The sequence below is a fragment of the Carcharhinus amblyrhynchos genome, unplaced genomic scaffold (assembly GCF_965287045.1).
Source record: "Carcharhinus amblyrhynchos unplaced genomic scaffold, sCarAmb.v2.hapA chromosome_147, whole genome shotgun sequence".
NCBI lineage: Eukaryota > Metazoa > Chordata > Chondrichthyes > Carcharhiniformes > Carcharhinidae > Carcharhinus > Carcharhinus amblyrhynchos.
The window spans coordinates 308291-326026 of NW_027649887.1; positions in this window are offsets into that span (position 1 = coordinate 308291).

The following is a 17736-nucleotide window of genomic DNA, read 5'->3' on the forward strand; positions in this document are numbered from 1 at the left end:
GGGTCAGAGTTCAGGGTTGGGGGACTGTACTTGGGGTCAGGGTTCAGGGTGGGGGACTGTACTTGGGGACAGGGTTCAGTGTTGAGGGACTGTACTTGGGGTCAGGGTTCAGGGACTGTACTTGGGGTCAGGGTTCAGGGTTCAGTGTTGAGGGACTGTACTAGGGGTCAGGGTTCAGGGTTGGGAGACTGTTTTGGGGTCAGAGTTCAGGGTTCAGGATTGGTGGTCTGTACTTGGGGTCAGGGGTCAGGGTTCAAGATTGGGGGACTGTACTTGGGGTCTGGGATCAGGGTTCAGGGTTGGGGGACTGTACTTGGGGTCAGGGTTCAGGGTTGGGGGACTGTACTTGGGGTCAGAGTTCAGGGTTCAGGATTGGGGGACTGTACTTGGGGTCAGACTTCAGGATTGGGGGACTGTACTTGGGGTCAGGGTTCGGGATTCAGGGTTGGGGGACTGTACTTGGGGTCAGGTTTCAGGGTTGGGGGACTGTACTTGGGGTCAGGGTTCAGGATTCAGGGACTGTACTTGGGGTCAGGGTTCAGGGTTGGGTGACTGTAATTGGGGTCAGGGTTCAGGGTTGGGGGACTGTACTTGGGGTCAGGGTTCAGGGTTCAGTGTTGAGGGACTGTACTTGGGGTCAGGGTTCAGTGTTGGGGGACTGTACTTGGGGTCAGGGTTCAGGGTTCAGGGTTGAGGGACCGTACTAGGGGTCAGGGTTCAGGGTTGGGAGACTGTTTTGGGGTCAGAGTTCAGGGTTCAGGGTTGGGGGACTGTACTAGGGGTCAGGGTTCAGGGTTGGGAGACTGTTTTGGGGTCAGAGATCAGGGTTCAGGGTTGGGGGACTGTACTTGGGGTCAGGGTTCAGAGTTGGGGGACTGTACTTCGGGTCAGAGTCAGGGTTCAGGGTTGGGGGACTGTACTTGGGGTCAGGAATCGGGATTCAGGGTTGAGGTAATGTACTTGGGGTCAGTTTTCAGGATTCAGGGTTGGGGGACTGTACTTGGGGTCAGGGTTCAGGGTTGGGGGACTGTACTTGGGGTCAGGGTTCAGGGACTGTACTTGGGGTCAGGGTTCAGGGTTCAGTGTTGAGGGACTGTACTTGGGGTCAGGGTTCAGTGTTGGGGGACAGTACTTGGGGTCAGGGTTCAGGGACTATACTTGGGGTCAGGGTTCAGGGTTCAGTGTTGAGGGACTGTACTAGGGGTCAGGGTTCAGGGTTGGGAGACTGTTTTGGGGTCAGAGTTCAGGGTTCAGGATTGGGGGACTGTACATGGGGTCAGGGGTCAGGGTTCAAGATTGGGGGACTGTACTTGGGGTCAGAGTTCAGGGTTCAGGGTTGGGGGACTGTACTTGGGGTCAGACTTCAGGATTGGGGGACTGTACTTGGGGTCAGGGTTCGGGATTCAGGGTTGGGGGACTGTACTTGGGGTCAGGGTTCAGGATTCAGGGACTGTACTTGGGGTCAGGGTTCAGGGTTGGGTGACTGTAATTGGGGTCAGGGTTCAGGGTTGGGGGACTGTACTTGGGGTCAGGGTTCAGAGTTCAGTGTTGAGGGACTGTACTTGGGGTCAGGGTTCAGTGTTGGGGGACTGTACTTGGGGTCAGGGTTCAGGGTTCAGGGTTGAGGGACCGTACTAGGGGTCAGGGTTCAGGGTTGGGAGACTGTTTTGGGGTCAGAGTTCAGGGTTCAGGGTTGGGGGACTGTACATGGGGTCAGGGTTCAGAGTTGGGGGACTGTACTTCGGGTCAGAGTCAGGGTTCAGGGTTGGGGGACTGTACTTGGGGTCAGAGTTCAGGGTTGGGGGACTGTAATTCTGGTCAGGGTACAGGGTTCAGGGTTGGGGGACTGTACTTGGGGTCAGAGTTCAGGGTTGGGGGACTGTACTTGGGGTCAGGGGTCAGGGTTAAGGGTTGGGGGACTGTACTTGGGGTCAGGGTTCAGGGTGGGGGACTGTACTTGGGGACAGGGTTCAGGGTTCAGTGTTGAGGGACTGTACTTGGGATCAGGGTTCAGGGACTGTACTTGGGGTCAGGGTTCAGGGTTCAGTGTTGAGGGACTGTACTTGGGATCAGGGTTCAGGGACTGTACTAGGGGTCAGGGTTCAGGGTTGGGAGACTGTTTTGGGGTCAGAGTTCAGGGTTCAGGATTGGTGGTCTGTACTTGGGGTCAGGGGTCAGGGTTCAAGATTGGGGGACTGTACATGGGGTCTGGGATCAGGGTTCAGGGTTGGGGGACTGTACTTGGGGTCAGGGTTCAGGGTTGGGGGACTGTACTTGGGGTCAGAGTTCAGGGTTCAGGATTGGGGGACTGTACTTGGGGTCAGACTTCAGGACTGGGGGACTGTACTTGGGGTCAGGGTTCGGGATTCAGGGTTGGGGGACTGTACTTGGGGTCAGGGTTCAGGGTTGGGGGACTGTACTTGGGGTGAGGGTTCAGGATTCAGGGACTGTACTTGGGGTCAGGGTTCAGGGTTGGGTGACTGTAATTGGGGTCAGGGTTCAGGGTTGGGGGACTGTACTTGGGGTCAGGGTTCAGGGTTCAGTGTTGAGGGACTGTACTTGGGGTCAGGGTTCAGTGTTGGGGGACTGTACTTGGGGTCAGGGTTCAGGGTTCAGGGTTGAGGGACCGTACTAGGGGTCAGGGTTCAGGGTTGGGAGACTGTTTTGGGGTCAGAGTTCAGGGTTCAGGGTTGGGGGACTGTACTTGGGGTCAGGGTTCAGAGATGGGGGACTGTACTTCGGGTCAGAGTCAGGGTTCAGGGTTGGGGGACTGTACTTGGGGTCAGAGTTCAGGGTTGGGGGACTGTAATTCTGGTCAGGGTACAGGGTTCAGGGTTGGGGGACTGTACTTGGGGTCAGGGTTCAGGGTTGGGGGACTGTACTTGGGGACAGGGTTCAGGGTTCAGTGTTGAGGGACTGTACTTGGGGTCAGGGTTCAGTGTTGGAGGCCTGTACTTGGGGTCAGGGTTCAGGGTTGAGGCACTGTACTAGGGGTCAGGGGTCAGAGTTGGGGGACTGTACTTCGGGTCAGAGTCAGGGTTCAGGGTTGGGGGACTGTACTTGGGGTCAGAGTTCAGGGTTGGGGGACTGTAATTCGGGTCAGGGTACAGGGTTCAGGGTTGGGGGACTGTACTTGGGAAAGAGTTCAGGGGTCAGGGTCGGGCGACTGTACTTGGGGTCAGAGTTCAGGGTTGGGGGACTGTACTTGGGGTCAGGGGTCAGGGTTGGAGGACTGTACTTGGGGTCAGAGTTCAGGGTTCAGGTTTGGGGGACTGTACTTGCGGTCAGGGTTCGGGGTTCAGGGTTGGGGGACTGTACTTGGGGTCAGGGTTCAGGCTTGGGGGACTGTACTTCGGGTCAGGGTTCAGGGTTGACGGACTGTACTTGGGGTCAGAGTTCAGGGTTCACGGTTGGGGGGCTGGACTTGGGGTCAGGGGTCAGGGTTCAGGGTGGGGGACTGTACTTGGGGTCAGGGTTCAGGGTTGGGGGACTGTACTTGGGGTCAGGGTTCACGGTTGGGGGACTGTACTTGGGGTCAGGGTTCAGGGTTGGGGGACTGTACTTGGGGTCAGGGTTCAGGGTTGGGGGACTGTACTTGGGGTCAGGGTTCGGGGTTGGGGGACTGTACTTGGGGTCAGGGTTCAGGGTTGGGGGACTGTACTTGGGGTCAGAGTTCAGGGTTCAGGGTTGGGGGACTGTACTCAGGGTCAGGGTTCAGGGTTGGCGGACTGTACTTGGGGTCAGGGTTCGGGATTCAGGGTTGGGGGACTGTACTTGGGGTCAGGGTTCAGGGTTGGGGGACTGTACTTGGGGTCTGGGATCGGGGTTCAAGGTTGGGGGACTGTACTTGGGGTCAGGGTTCAGGGTTGGGGGACTGTACTTGGGGTCAGGGTTCAGGGTTCAGGGTTGAGAGACTGTACTAGGGGTCAGGGTTCAGGGTTGGGAGACTGTTTTGGGGTCAGAGATCAGGGTTCAGGGTTGGGGGACTGTACTTGGGGTCAGGGTTCAGAGTTGGGGGACTGTACTTCGGGTCAGAGTCAGGGTTCAGGGTTGGGGGACTGTACTTGGGGTCAGGAATCGGGATTCAGGGTTGAGGTAATGTACTTGGGGTCAGTTTTCAGGATTCAGGGTTGGGGGACTGTACTTGGGGTCAGGGTTCAGGGTTGGGGGACTGTACTTGGGGTCAGGGTTCAGGGACTGTACTTGGGGTCAGGGTTCAGGGTTCAGTGTTGAGGGACTGTACTTGGGGTCAGGGTTCAGTGTTGGGGGACAGTACTTGGGGTCAGGTTCAGGGACTATACTTGGGGTCAGGGTTCAGGGTTCAGTGTTGAGGGACTGTACTAGGGGTCAGGGTTCAGGGTTGGGAGACTGTTTTGGGGTCAGAGTTCAGGGTTCAGGATTGGGGGACTGTACTTGGGGTCAGGGGTCAGGGTTCAAGATTGGGGGACTGTACTTGGGGTCTGGGATCAGGGTTCAGGGTTGGGGGACTGTACTTGGGGTCAGGGTTCAGGGTTGGGGGACTGTACTTGGGGTCAGAGTTCAGGGTTCAGGGTTGGGGGACTGTACTTGGGGTCAGACTTCAGGATTGGGGGACTGTACTTGGGGTCAGGGTTCGGGATTCAGGGTTGGGGGACTGTACTTGGGGTCAGGGTTCAGGATTCAGGGACTGTACTTGGGGTCAGGGTTCAGGGTTGGGTGACTGTAATTGGGGTCAGGGTTCAGGGTTGGGGGACTGTACTTGGGGTCAGGGTTCAGGGTTCAGTGTTGAGGGACTGTACTTGGGGTCAGGGTTCAGGGTTCAGTGTTGAGGGACTGTACTTGGGGTCAGGGTTCAGTGTTGGGGGACTGTACTTGGGGTCAGGGTTCAGGTTTCAGGGTTGAGGGACCGTACTAGGGGTCAGGGTTCAGGGTTGGGAGACTGTTTTGGGGTCAGAGTTCAGGGTTCAGGGTTGGGGGACTGTACATGGGGTCAGGGTTCAGAGTTGGGGGACTGTACTTCGGGTCAGAGTCAGGGTTCAGGGTTGGGGGACTGTACTTGGGGTCAGAGTTCAGGGTTGGGGGACTGTAATTCTGGTCAGGGTACAGGGTTCAGGGTTGGGGGACTGTACTTGGGAAAGAGTTCAGGGGTCAGGGTCGGGGGACTGTACTTGGGGTCAGAGTTCAGGGTTGGGGGACTGTACTTGGGGTCAGGGGTCAGGGTTAAGGGTTGGGGGACTGTACTTGGGGTCAGGGTTCAGGGTGGGGGACTGTACTTGGGGACAGGGTTCAGGGTTCAGTGTTGAGGGACTGTACTTGGGGTCAGGGTTCAGGGACTGTACTTGGGGTCAGGGTTCAGGGTTCAGTGTTGAGGGACTGTACTAGGGGTCAGGGTTCAGGGTTGGGAGACTGTTTTGGGGTCAGAGTTCAGGGTTCAGGATTGGTGGTCTGTACTTGGGGTCAGGGGTCAGGGTTCAAGATTGGGGGACTGTACATGGGGTCTGGGATCAGGGTTCAGGGTTGGGGGACTGTACTTGGGGTCAGGGTTCAGGGTTGGGGGACTGTACTTGGGGTCAGAGTTCAGGGTTCAGGATTGGGGGACTGTACTTGGGGTCAGACTTCAGGATTGGGGGACTGTACTTGGGGTCAGGGTTCGGGATTCAGGGTTGGGGGACTGTACTTGGGGTCAGGTTTCAGGGTTGGGGGACTGTACTTGGGGTCAGGCTTCAGGATTCAGGGACTGTACTTGGGGTCAGGGTTCAGGGTTGGGTGACTGTAATTGGGGTCAGGGTTCAGGGTTGGGGGACTGTACTTGGGGTCAGGGTTCAGGGTTCAGTGTTGAGGGACTGTACTTGGGGTCAGGGTTCAGTGTTGGGGGACTGTACTTGGGGTCAGGGTTCAGGGTTCAGGGACCGTACTAGGGGTCAGGGTTCAGGGTTGGGAGACTGTTTTGGGGTCAGAGTTCAGGGTTCAGGGTTGGGGGACTGTACTTGGGGTCAGGGTTCAGAGATGGGGGACTGTACTTCGGGTCAGAGTCAGGGTTCAGGGTTGGGGGACTGTACTTGGGGTCAGAGTTCAGGGTTGGGGGACTGTAATTCTGGTCAGGGTACAGGGTTCAGGGTTGGGGGACTGTACTTGGGAAAGAGTTCAGGGGTCAGGGTCGGGGGACTGTACTTGGGGTCAGAGTTCAGGGTTGGGGGACTGTACTTGGGGTCAGGGGTCAGGGTTAAGGGTTGGGGGACTGTACTTGGGGTCAGGGTTCAGGGTTGGGGGACTGTACTCGGGGACAGGGTTCAGGGTTCAGTGTTGAGGGACTGTACTTGGGGTCAGGGTTCAGTGTTGGGGGCCTGTACTTGGGGTCAGGGGTCAGGGTTGGAGGACTGTACTTGGGGTCAGAGTTCAGGGTTCAGGTTTGGGGGACTGTACTTGCGGTCAGGGTTCGGGGTTCAGGGTTGGGGGACTGTACTTGGGGTCAGGGTTCAGGGTTGGGGGACTGTACTTCGGGTCAGGGTTCAGGGTTGACGGACTGTACTTGGGGTCAGAGTTCAGGGTTCACGGTTGGGGGACTGGACTTGGGGTCAGGGGTCAGGGTTCAGGATGGGGGACTGTACTTGGGGTCAGGGTTCAGGGTTGGGGGACTGTACTTGGGGTCAGGGTTCACGGTTGGGGGACTGTACTTGGGGTCAGGGTTCACGGTTGGGGGACTGTACTTGGGGTCAGGGTTCACGGTTGGGGGACTGTACTTGGGGTCAGGGTTCACGGTTGGGGGACTGTACTCAGGGTCAGGGTTCAGGGTTGGCGGACTGTACTTGGGGTCAGGGTTCGGGATTCAGGGTTGGGGGACTGTACTTGGGGTCAGGGTTCAGGGTTGGGGGACTGTACTTGGGGTCTGGGATCGGGGTTCAAGGTTGGGGGACTGTACTTGGGGTCAGGGTTCAGGGTTGGGGGACTGTACTTGGGGTCAGAGTTCAGGGTTCAGGGTTGGGGGTTTGTACTTGGGGTCAGAGTTCAGGATTGGGGGACTGTACTTGGGGTCAGGGTTCGGGATTCAGGGTTGGGGGACTGTACTTGGGGTCAGGGTTCAGGGTTGGGGGACTGTACTTGGGGTGAGGGTTCAGGGTTCAGAGTTGGGGGACTGTACTTGGGGTCAGGGTTCAGGGTTGGGGGACTGTACATGGGGTCAGGGTTCAGGGTTGGGGGACTGTACTTGGGGTCAGGGTTCAGGGTTCAGTGTTGAGGCACTGTACTTGGGGTAAGGGTTCAGTGTTTGGGGACTGTACTTGGGGTCAGGGTTCAGGGTTGGGAGACTGTTTTGGGGTCAGAGTTGGGGGACTGTACTTGGGGTCAGAGTCAGGGTTCAGGGTTGGAGGACTGTACTTGGGGTCAGAGTTCAGGGTTGGGGGACTGTACTTGGGGTCAGGGTTCGGGATTCAGGGTTGGGGGACTGTACTTGGGGTCAGGGCTCAGGGTTGGGGGACTGTACTTGGGGTGAGGGTTCAGGGTTCAGAGTTGTGGGACTGTACTTGGGGTCAGAGTTCAGGGTTGAGGGAATGTACTTGGGGTCAGTTTTCAGGATTCAGGGTTGGGGGACTGTGCTTGGGGTCAGGGGTCAGGGTTCAGGGACTGTACTTGGGGTCAGGGTTCAGGGTTGGTGGACTGTACTTGGGGTCAGGGTTCAGCGTTGAGGGACTGTACTTGGGGTCAGGGTTCAGTGTTGGGGGACTGTACTTGGGGTCAGGGTTCAGGGTTCAGGGTTGAGGGACTGTATTAGGGGTCAGGGTTCATGGTTGGGAGACTGTTTTGGGGTCAGAGTCAGGGTTCAGGGTTGGGGGACTGTACTTGGGGTCAGAGTTCAGGGTTGGGGGACTGTACTTCGGGTCAGGGTTCAGGGTTCAGCGTTGGGGGACTGTACTTGGGGTCAGAGTTCAGGGTTGGGGGACTGTACTTGGGGTCAAGGGTCAGGGATGGGGGACAGTACTTGGGGTCAGAGTTCAGTTTTCAGGGTTGGGGGACTGTACTTGGGGTCAGGGTTCAGGTTTGGGGGACTGTACTTGCTGTCAGAGTTCAGGGTTCAGAGTTGGGGGAATGTACTTGCGGTCAGGGTTCGTGCTTCAGGGTTGGGGGTCTGTATTTGGGGTCAGAGGTCAGGGTTGGGTGACTGTACTTGGGGTCAGGGATCGGGGATGGGGGACTGTACTTGGGGTCAGGGTTTAGGGTTGGGGGACTGTACTCGCTGTCAGAGTTCAGGGTTCAGGGTTGAGGGACTGTACTTGGGGTCAGGGTTCGGGATTCAGGGTTGGGGGACTGTACTTGGGGTCAGGTTTCAGGGTTGGGGGACTGTATTTGGGGTCAGGGTTCAGGGTTGGGGGACTGTATTTGGGGTCAGGGTTCAGGGTTGGGGGACTGTATTTGGGGTCAGGGTTCAGGGTTGGGGGACTGTATTTGGGGTCAGGGTTCAGGGTTCAGGGTTGAGGGACTGTACTTGGTGTCAGGGTTGGGGGACTGTTCTTGGGGTCAGGGTTCGGGATGCAGGGTTGGGGGACTGTACTCATGTTCACGGTTCAGGGTTGGGGGACGGTACATGGGGTCAGGGTTCAGCGTTGGGGGACTGTACTTGGGGTCAGGGTTCTCGGTTCAGGGTTGGGGGACTGTACTTGGGGTCAGGGTGTGGGGTTCAGGGTTGGGGGACTGTACTTGGGGTCACGGGTCAGGGTTCAGTCTTGGGGGACTGTACTTGGGGTCAGGGTTCAGGGTTGGAGGACTGTACTTGGGGTCAGGGTTCAGGGTTGGCGGACTGTACTTGGGGGCAGAGTTCAGGGTTCAGGGTTGGGGGACTGTACTTGGTGTCAGGGTACAGGGTTCAGGGTTGGGGGATTGTACTTGGGGTCAGGGTTCGGGATTCAGGGTTGGGGGTCTGTACTTGGATTCAGGGTTGGCGGACTGTACTTGGGGTCAGGGTTCGGTATTCAGGGTTGGGGGACTGTACTTGGGGTCAGGGGTCAGGGTTGAGGGACTGTACTTAGGGTCAGGGTTCAGAGTTGGGGGACTGTACTTGGGGTCAGAGTTCAGGGTTGAGGGAATGTACTTAGGGTCACTTTTCAGGATTCAGGGTTGGGGGACTGTACTTGGGGTCAGGAGTCAGGGTTCCGGGTTGGGGGACTGTACTTGGGGTCACGGGTCAGGGTTCAGGCTTGGGGGACTATACTTGGGGTCAGGGTTCAGGGTTGGAGGACTGTACTTGGGGTCAGGGTTCAGGGTTGGGGGACTGTACTTGGTGTCAGGGTACAGGGTTCAGGGTTGGGGGATTGTACTTGGGGTCAGGGTTAGGGATTCAGGGTTGGGGGTCTGTACTTGGATTCAGGGTTCAGGGTTGGCGGACTGTACTTGGGGTCAGGGTTCGGTATTCAGGGTTGGGGGACTGTACTTGGGGTCAGGGGTCAGGGTTGAGGGACTGTACTTAGGGTCAGGGTTCAGAGTTGGGGGACTGTACTTGGGGTCAGAGTTCAGGGTTGAGGGAATGTACTTAGGGTCACTTTTCAGGATTCAGGGTTGGGGGACTGTACTTGGGGTCAGGAGTCAGGGTTCCGGGTTGGGGGACTGTACTTGGGGTCATGGTTCAGGGTTGGGGGACTGTACTTGGGGTCAGGGTTCAGGGTTCAGTGTTGAGCGACTGTACTAGGGGTCAGGGTTCAGGGTTGGGAGACTGTTTTGGGGTCAGAGTTCAGGGTTCAGGATTGGGGGACTGTACTTGGGGTCAGGGGTCAGGGTTCAAGATGGGGGGACTGTACTTGGGGTCTGGGATCAGGGTTCAGTGTTGGGGGACTGTACTTGGGGTCAGGGTTCGGGATTCAGGGTTGGGGGACTGTACTTGGGGTCAGGGTTCAGGGTTGGGGGACTGTACTTGGGGTGAGGGTACAGGATTCAGCGACTGTACTTGGGGTCAGGGTTCAGGGTTGGGGGACTGTACTTGGGGTCAGGGTTCAGGGTTCAGTGTTGAGGGACTGTACTTGGGGTCAGGGTTCAGTGTTGGGGGACTGTACTTGGGGTCAGGGTTCAGGGTTCAGGGTTGAGGGACCGTACTAGGGGTCAGGGTTCAGGGTTGGGAGACTGTTTTGGGGTCAGAGTTCAGGCTTCAGGGTTGAGGGACTGTACTTGGGGTCAGGGTTCAGAGTTGGGGGACTGTACTTCGGGTCAGAGTCAGGGTTCAGGGTTGGGGGACTGTACTTGGCGTCAGAGTTCAGGGTTGGGGGACTGTAATTCGGGTCAGGGTACAGGGTTCAGGGTTGGGGGACTGGACTTGGCAAAGAGTTCAGGGGTCAGGGTCGGGGGACTGTACTTGGGGTCAGAGTTCAGGGTTGGGGGACTGTACTTGGGGTCAGGGGTCAGGGTTAAGGGTTGGGGGACTGTACTTGGGGTCAGGGTTCAGGGTTGGGGGACAGTACTTGGGGAGAGGGTTGAGTGTTCAGTGTTGAGGGACTGTACTTGGGGTCAGGGTTCAGTGTTGGGGGCCTGTACTTGGGGTCAGGGTTCAGGGTTGAGGGACTGTACTAGGGGTCAGGGTTCAGGGTTGGGAGACTGTTTTGGGGTCAGAGTTCAGGGTTCAGGGTTGGGGGACTGTACTTGGGGTCAGGGTTCAGAGTTGGGGGACTGTACTTCAGGTCAGAGTCAGGGTTCAGGGTTGGGGGACTGTACTTGGGGTCAGGGGTCAGGGTTGGGGGACTGTACTTGGGGTCAGGGTTCGGGGGTTCCGAGTTGGGGGACTGTAATTGGGGTAAGGGTTCAGGTTTGCGGGACTGTACTTGGGGTCAGGGTTCGGAGTTCAGGGTTGGGGGACTGTAGTTGGTACCCCGGTTCAGGGTTGGGGGTCTGTACTTGGGGTCAGAGTTCAGGGTTGGGGGACTGTACTTGGGGTCAGGGTTCAGGGTTGGGGGACTGTACTTGGGCTCAGGGTTCAGCGTTCAGAGTTGGGGGACTGTACTTGGGGTCAGAGGTCAGGGTTCAGGGTTGGGGGACTGTTCTTGGCGTCAGGGTTCAGGGTTGGGGGACTGTACTTGGGGTCAGGGTTCGGCATTCAGGGTTTGTGGACTGTACTTGGGGTCAGAGTTCAGGGTTCAGGGTTGGGGGACTGTACTCGGGGTCAGGGTCCAGGGTTGGAGGACTGTACGTGGGGTCAGGGTTCAGGGGCTGTACGTGGAGTGAGGTTTCGGGGTTCAGGGTAGGGGGACTGTACTTGGGGTCAGGGTTCAGTGTTGTGGGACTGCATTTGAGGTCAAGGTTCGGGGTTCAGGGTTGGGGGACTGTACTTGGGGTCAGGGGTCAAGGTTCAGGGTTGGGGGACTGTACTTGGGGTCAGGGCTCGGGGTTCAGGGTTGGGGGACTGTACTTGGGGTCAGAGTTCAGGGTTGGGGGACTGTAATGGGGGTCAGGGTTCAGGGTTGGGGGAATGTACTTGGGGTCAGGTTTCGGGGTCCTGGGTTGGGGGGCTGTACTTGTGGCCAGGGGTCAGGGTTCAGATTTGGGGGTCTGTATTTCGGGTCAGATTTCAGGGTTCAGGGTTGGGGCACTGTACTTGGGGTCAGGGTTCAGGGTTGGGGGACTGTACTTGGGTTCAGAGATCAGGTTTGAGGGACTGTAGTTGGGGTCAGGGTTCGGGGTTCAGGGTTGGGGGTCTGTACTTGGGGTCAGGGTTCAGGGTTGGGAGACTGTACTTGGGGTCAGAGTTCAGGGTTCAGGGTTGGGGGATTGAACTTGGGGTCAGAGTTCAGGGTTGGGGGACTGTACTTGGGGTCAGAGTTCAGGTTTGGGGGACTGTAGTTGGGGTCAGAGTTCGAGGTTCAGGGTTGGGGGACTGTACTTGGGGTCAGGGCTCAGGGTTGGGGGACTGTACTTGGGGTCAGAGTTCAGGGTTCAGGGTTGGGGGAGTGTATTGGGGTCAGGGTTCGAGGTTCAGGTTTGGGGGTCTGTACTCGGGATCAGGGTTCAGGGTTGGGGGACTGTACTTGGGGTCAGGGTTCAGGGTTGAGGGACTGTACTTGGGGTCAGGGTTCAGTGTTGGGGGACTGTTCTTGGGGTCAGGGTTCAGTGTTGGTAGACTGTACTTGAGGTCAGGGGTCAGGGTACAGGGTTGGGGGACTGTTCTTGGTGTCAGGGGTCAGGGTTCAGGCTTGTGGGACTGTACTTGGGGTCAGAATTCAGGGTTCAGGGTTGGGGGACTGTACTTGGTGTCAGGTGTCAGGGTTCAGGGTTGGGGGACTGTTCTTGAGGTCAGAGATCAGGGATCAGGGTTGGGGGACTGTACTCGGGGTCAGGGGCCAGGCTTCAGGGTTGGGGGACTGTACTCGGGGTCAGGGTTCAGGGTTGGGGGACTGTACTTGGTGTCAGGGGTCAGGGTTCAGGGTTGGGGGACTGTACTTGGGATCAGAGTTCAGGTTTGGGGGACTGTAGTTGGGGGTCAGGGTTCGGGGTTCAGGGTTGGGGGACTGTACTTGGGGTCAGGGTTCGGGGTTCAGGATTGGGGGACTGTAATTGGGGTCAGGGGTCAGGGTTCAGGGTTGGGGACTGCACTTGTGGTCAGGGTTCAGGGTTGGGCGACTGTACTTGGGGTCAGGATTCAGTGTTGGGGGACCGTACTTGGGGTCAGGGTTCGGGGTTCAGGGTTGGGGGACTGTAGTTGGTATCCCGGTTCAGGGTTGGGGGTCTGTACTTGGGGTCAGAGTTCAGGGTTGGGGGACTGTACTTGGGGTCAGGGATCAGGGTTCAGGGTTGGGGGACTGTACTTGGGCTCAGGGTTCAGCGTTCAGGGTTGGGGGACTGTACTCGGGGCCAGGGTTCAGGGTTGGTGGACTGTACGTGGGGTCAGGGTTCAGGGTTCAGGGCTGGGGGGCTGTACGTGGGGTGAGGTTTCGGGGTTCAGGGTAGGGGGACTGTACTTGGGGTCAGGGTTCAGTGTTGTGGGACTGTACTTGGGGTCAGGGGTCAAGGTTCAGGGTTGGGGGACTGTACTTGGGGTCAGGGCTCGGGGTTCAGGGTTGGGGGACTGTACTTGGGGTCAGAGTTCAGGGTTGGGGGACTGTAATGGGGGTCAGGGTTCAGGGTTCAGGGTTGGGGGACAGTACTTGGGATCAGGGTTCAGGGTTGGGGGACTGTACTTGGGGTCAGATTTCAGGGTTCAGGGTTGGGGCACTGTACTTGGGGTCAGGGTCCAGGGTTGGGGCATTGTACTTGGGGTCAGGGTTCAGGGTTGGGGGACTGTACTTGGGGTCAGGGTTCAGGGTTGAGGGACTGTAACTTGGGGTCAGGGATCAGGGTTCAGGCTTGGGGGACTGTACGTGGGGTCAGGGTTCAGGGTTGGGGGGCTGTACTTGGGGTGAGGTTTCGGGGTTCAGGGTAAGGGAACTGTACTTGGGGTCAGGGTTCAGTGATGCGGGACGGAATTTGAGGTCAGGGTTCGGGGTTCAGGGTTGGGCGACTGTACTTGGGGTCAGAGTTCAGGGTTCAGGGTTGGGGGACTGAACTTGGGGTCAGAGTTCAGGTTTGGGGGACTGTCGTTGGGGTGAGGGTTTGGGGTTCAGGGTTGGGGGACTGTACTTGTGGTCAGGGGTCAGGGTTCAGTTTTGGGGGACTGTACTTGGGGTCAGCGTTCAGGGTTCAGGGTTGGGGGACTGTACTTGGGGTCAGCGTTCGGGATTCAGGGTTGGGGGACTGTACTTGGGGTCAGGGTTCAGGGTTGGGGGACTGTACTTGGGGTCAGGGTTCAGGATTCAGGGACGGTACTTGGGGTCAGGGTTCAGGGTTGGGTGACTGTAATTGGGGTCAGGGTTCAGGGTTGGGGGACTGTACTTGGGGTCAGGGTTCAGGGTTCAGTGTTGAGGGACTGTACTTGGGGTCAGGGTTCAGTGTTGGGGGACTGTACTTGGGGTCAGGGTTCAGGGTTCAGGGTTGAGGGACCGTACTAGGGGTCAGGGTTCAGGGTTGGGAGACTGTTTTGGGGTCAGAGTTCAGGGTTCAGGGTTGGGGGACTGTACTTGGGGTCAGGGTTCAGAGATGGGGGACTGTACTTCGGGTCAGAGTCAGGGTTCAGGGTTGGGGGACTGTACTTGGGGTCAGAGTTCAGGGTTGGGGGACTGTAATTCTGGTCAGGGTACAGGGTTCAGGGTTGGGGGACTGTACTTGGGAAAGAGTTCAGGGGTCAGGGTCGGGGGACTGTACTTGGGGTCAGAGTTCAGGGTTGGGGGACTGTACTTGGGGTCAGGGGTCAGGGTTAAGGGTTGGGGGACTGTACTTGGGGTCAGGGTTCAGGGTTGGGGGACTGTACTTGGGGACAGGGTTCAGGGTTCAGTGTTGAGGGACTGTACTTGGGGTCAGGGTTCAGTGTTGGGGGCCTGTACTTGGGGTCAGGGGTCAGGGTTGGAGGACTGTACTTGGGGTCAGAGTTCAGGGTTCAGGTTTGGGGGACTGTACTTGCGGTCAGGGTTCGGGGTTCAGGGTTGGGGGACTGTACTTGGGGTCAGGGTTCAGGGTTGGGGGACTGTACTTCGGGTCAGGGTTCAGGGTTGACGGACTGTACTTGGGGTCAGAGTTCAGGGTTCACGGTTGGGGGACTGGACTTGGGGTCAGGGGTCAGGGTTCAGGATGGGGGACTGTACTTGGGGTCAGGGTTCAGGGTTGGGGGACTGTACTTGGGGTCAGGGTTCACGGTTGGGGGACTGTACTTGGGGTCAGGGTTCACGGTTGGGGGACTGTACTTGGGGTCAGGGTTCACGGTTGGGGGACTGTACTTGGGGTCAGGGTTCGGGGTTGGGGGACTGTACTTGGGGTCAGGGTTCGGGGTTGGGGGACTGTACTTGGGGTCAGAGTTCAGGGTTCAGGGTTGGGGGACTGTACTCAGGGTCAGGGTTCAGGGTTGGCGGACTGTACTTGGGGTCAGGGTTCAGGGTTGGCGGACTGTACTTGGGGTCAGGGTTCGGGATTCAGGGTTGGGGGACTGTACTTGGGGTCAGGGTTCAGGGTTGGGGGACTGTACTTGGGGTCTGGGATCGGGGTTCAAGGTTGGGGGACTGTACTTGGGGTCAGGGTTCAGGGTTGGGGGACTGTACTTGGGGTCAGAGTTCAGGGTTCAGGGTTGGGGGTTTGTACTTGGGGTCAGAGTTCAGGATTGGGGGACTGTACTTGGGGTCAGGGTTCGGGATTCAGGGTTGGGGGACTGTACTTGGGGTCAGGGTTCAGGGTTGGGGGACTGTACTTGGGGTGAGGGTTCAGGGTTCAGAGTTGGGGGACTGTACTTGGGGTCAGAGTTCAGGGTTGGGGGACTGTACATGGGGTCAGGGTTCAGGGTTGGGGGACTGTACTTGGGGTCAGGGTTCAGGGTTGGGGGACTGTACTTGGGGTCAGGGTTCAGGGTTCAGTGTTGAGGCACTGTACTTGGGGTAAGGGTTCAGTGTTTGGGGACTGTACTTGGGGTCAGGGTTCAGGGTTGGGAGACTGTTTTGGGGTCAGAGTTGGGGGACTGTACTTGGGGTCAGAGTCAGGGTTCAGGGTTGGAGGACTGTACTTGGGGTCAGAGTTCAGGGTTGGGGGACTGTACTTGGGGTCAGGGTTCGGGATTCAGGGTTGGGGGACTGTACTTGGGGTCAGGGCTCAGGGTTGGGGGACTGTACTTGGGGTGAGGGTTCAGGGTTCAGAGTTGTGGGATTGTACTTGGGGTCAGAGTTCAGGGTTGAGGGAATGTACTTGGGGTCAGTTTTCAGGATTCAGGGTTGGGGGACTGTGCTTGGGGTCAGGGGTCAGGGTTCAGGGACTGTACTTGGGGTCAGGGTTCAGCGTTGAGGGACTGTACTTGGGGTCAGGGTTCAGTGTTGGGGGACTGTACTTGGGGTCAGGGTTCAGGGTTCAGGGTTGAGGGACTGTATTAGGGGTCAGGGTTCATGGTTGGGAGACTGTTTTGGGGTCAGAGTCAGGGTTCAGGGTTGGGGGACTGTACTTGGGGTCAGAGTTCAGGGTTGGGGGACTGTACTTCGGGTCAGGGTTCAGGGTTCAGCGTTGGGGGACTGTACTTGGGGTCAGAGTTCAGGGTTGGGGGACTGTACTTGGGGTCAAGGGTCAGGGATGGGGGACAGTACTTGGGGTCAGAGTTCAGTTTTCAGGGTTGGGGGACTGTACTTGGGGTCAGGGTTCAGGTTTGGGGGACTGTACTTGCTGTCAGAGTTCAGGGTTCAGAGTTGGGGGAATGTACTTGCGGTCAGGGTTCGTGCTTCAGGGTTGGGGGTCTGTACTTGGGGTCAGAGGTCAGGGTTGGGTGACTGTACTTGGGGTCAGGGATCGGGGATGGGGGACTGTACTTGGGGTCAGGGTTTAGGGTTGGGGGACTGTACTCGCTGTCAGAGTTCAGGGTTCAGGGTTGAGGGACTGTACTTGGGGTCAGGGTTCGGGATTCAGGGTTGGGGGACTGTACTTGGGGTCAGGTTTCAGGGTTGGGGGACTGTATTTGGGGTCAGGGTTCAGGGTTGGGGGACTGTATTTGGGGTCAGGGTTCAGGGTTGGGGGACTGTATTTGGGGTCAGGGTTCAGGGTTCAGGGTTGAGGGACTGTACTTGGTGTCAGGGTTGGGGGACTGTTCTTGGGGTCAGGGTTCGGGATGCAGGGTTGGGGGACTGTACTCATGTTCACGGTTCAGGGTTCAGGGTTGGGGGACGGTACATGGGGTCAGGGTTCAGCGTTGGGGGACTGTACTTGGGGTCAGGGTTCTCGGTTCAGGGTTGGGGGACTGTACTTGGGGTCAGGGTGTGGGGTTCAGGGTTGGGGGACTGTACTTGGGGTCACGGGTCAGGGTTCAGTCTTGGGGGACTGTACTTGGGGTCAGGGTTCAGGGTTGGAGGACTGTACTTGGGGTCAGGGTTCAGGGTTGGCGGACTGTACTTGGGGGCAGAGTTCAGGGTTCAGGGTTGGGGGACTGTACTTGGTGTCAGGGTACAGGGTTCAGGGTTGGGGGATTGTACTTGGGGTCAGGGTTCGGGATTCAGGGTTGGGGGTCTGTACTTGGATTCAGGGTTGGCGGACTGTACTTGGGGTCAGGGTTCGGTATTCAGGGTTGGGGGACTGTACTTGGGGTCAGGGGTCAGGGTTGAGGGACTGTACTTAGGGTCAGGGTTCAGAGTTGGGGGACTGTACTTGGGGTCAGAGTTCAGGGTTGAGGGAATGTACTTAGGGTCACTTTTCAGGATTCAGGGTTGGGGGACTGTACTTGGGGTCAGGAGTCAGGGTTCCGGGTTGGGGGACTGTACTTGGGGTCACGGGTCAGGGTTCAGGCTTGGGGGACTATACTTGGGGTCAGGGTTCAGGGTTGGAGGACTGTACTTGGGGTCAGGGTTCAGGGTTGGCGGACTGTACTTGGGGGCAGAGTTCAGGGTTCAGGGTTGGGGGACTGTACTTGGTGTCAGGGTACAGGGTTCAGGGTTGGGGGATTGTACTTGGGGTCAGGGTTAGGGATTCAGGGTTGGGGGTCTGTACTTGGATTCAGGGTTCAGGGTTGGCGGACTGTACTTGGGGTCAGGGTTCGGTATTCAGGGTTGGGGGACTGTACTTGGGGTCAGGGGTCAGGGTTGAGGGACTGTACTTAGGGTCAGGGTTCAGAGTTGGGGGACTGTACTTGGGGTCAGAGTTCAGGGTTGAGGGAATGTACTTAGGGTCACTTTTCAGGATTCAGGGTTGGGGGACTGTACTTGGGGTCAGGAGTCAGGGTTCCGGGTTGGGGGACTGTACTTG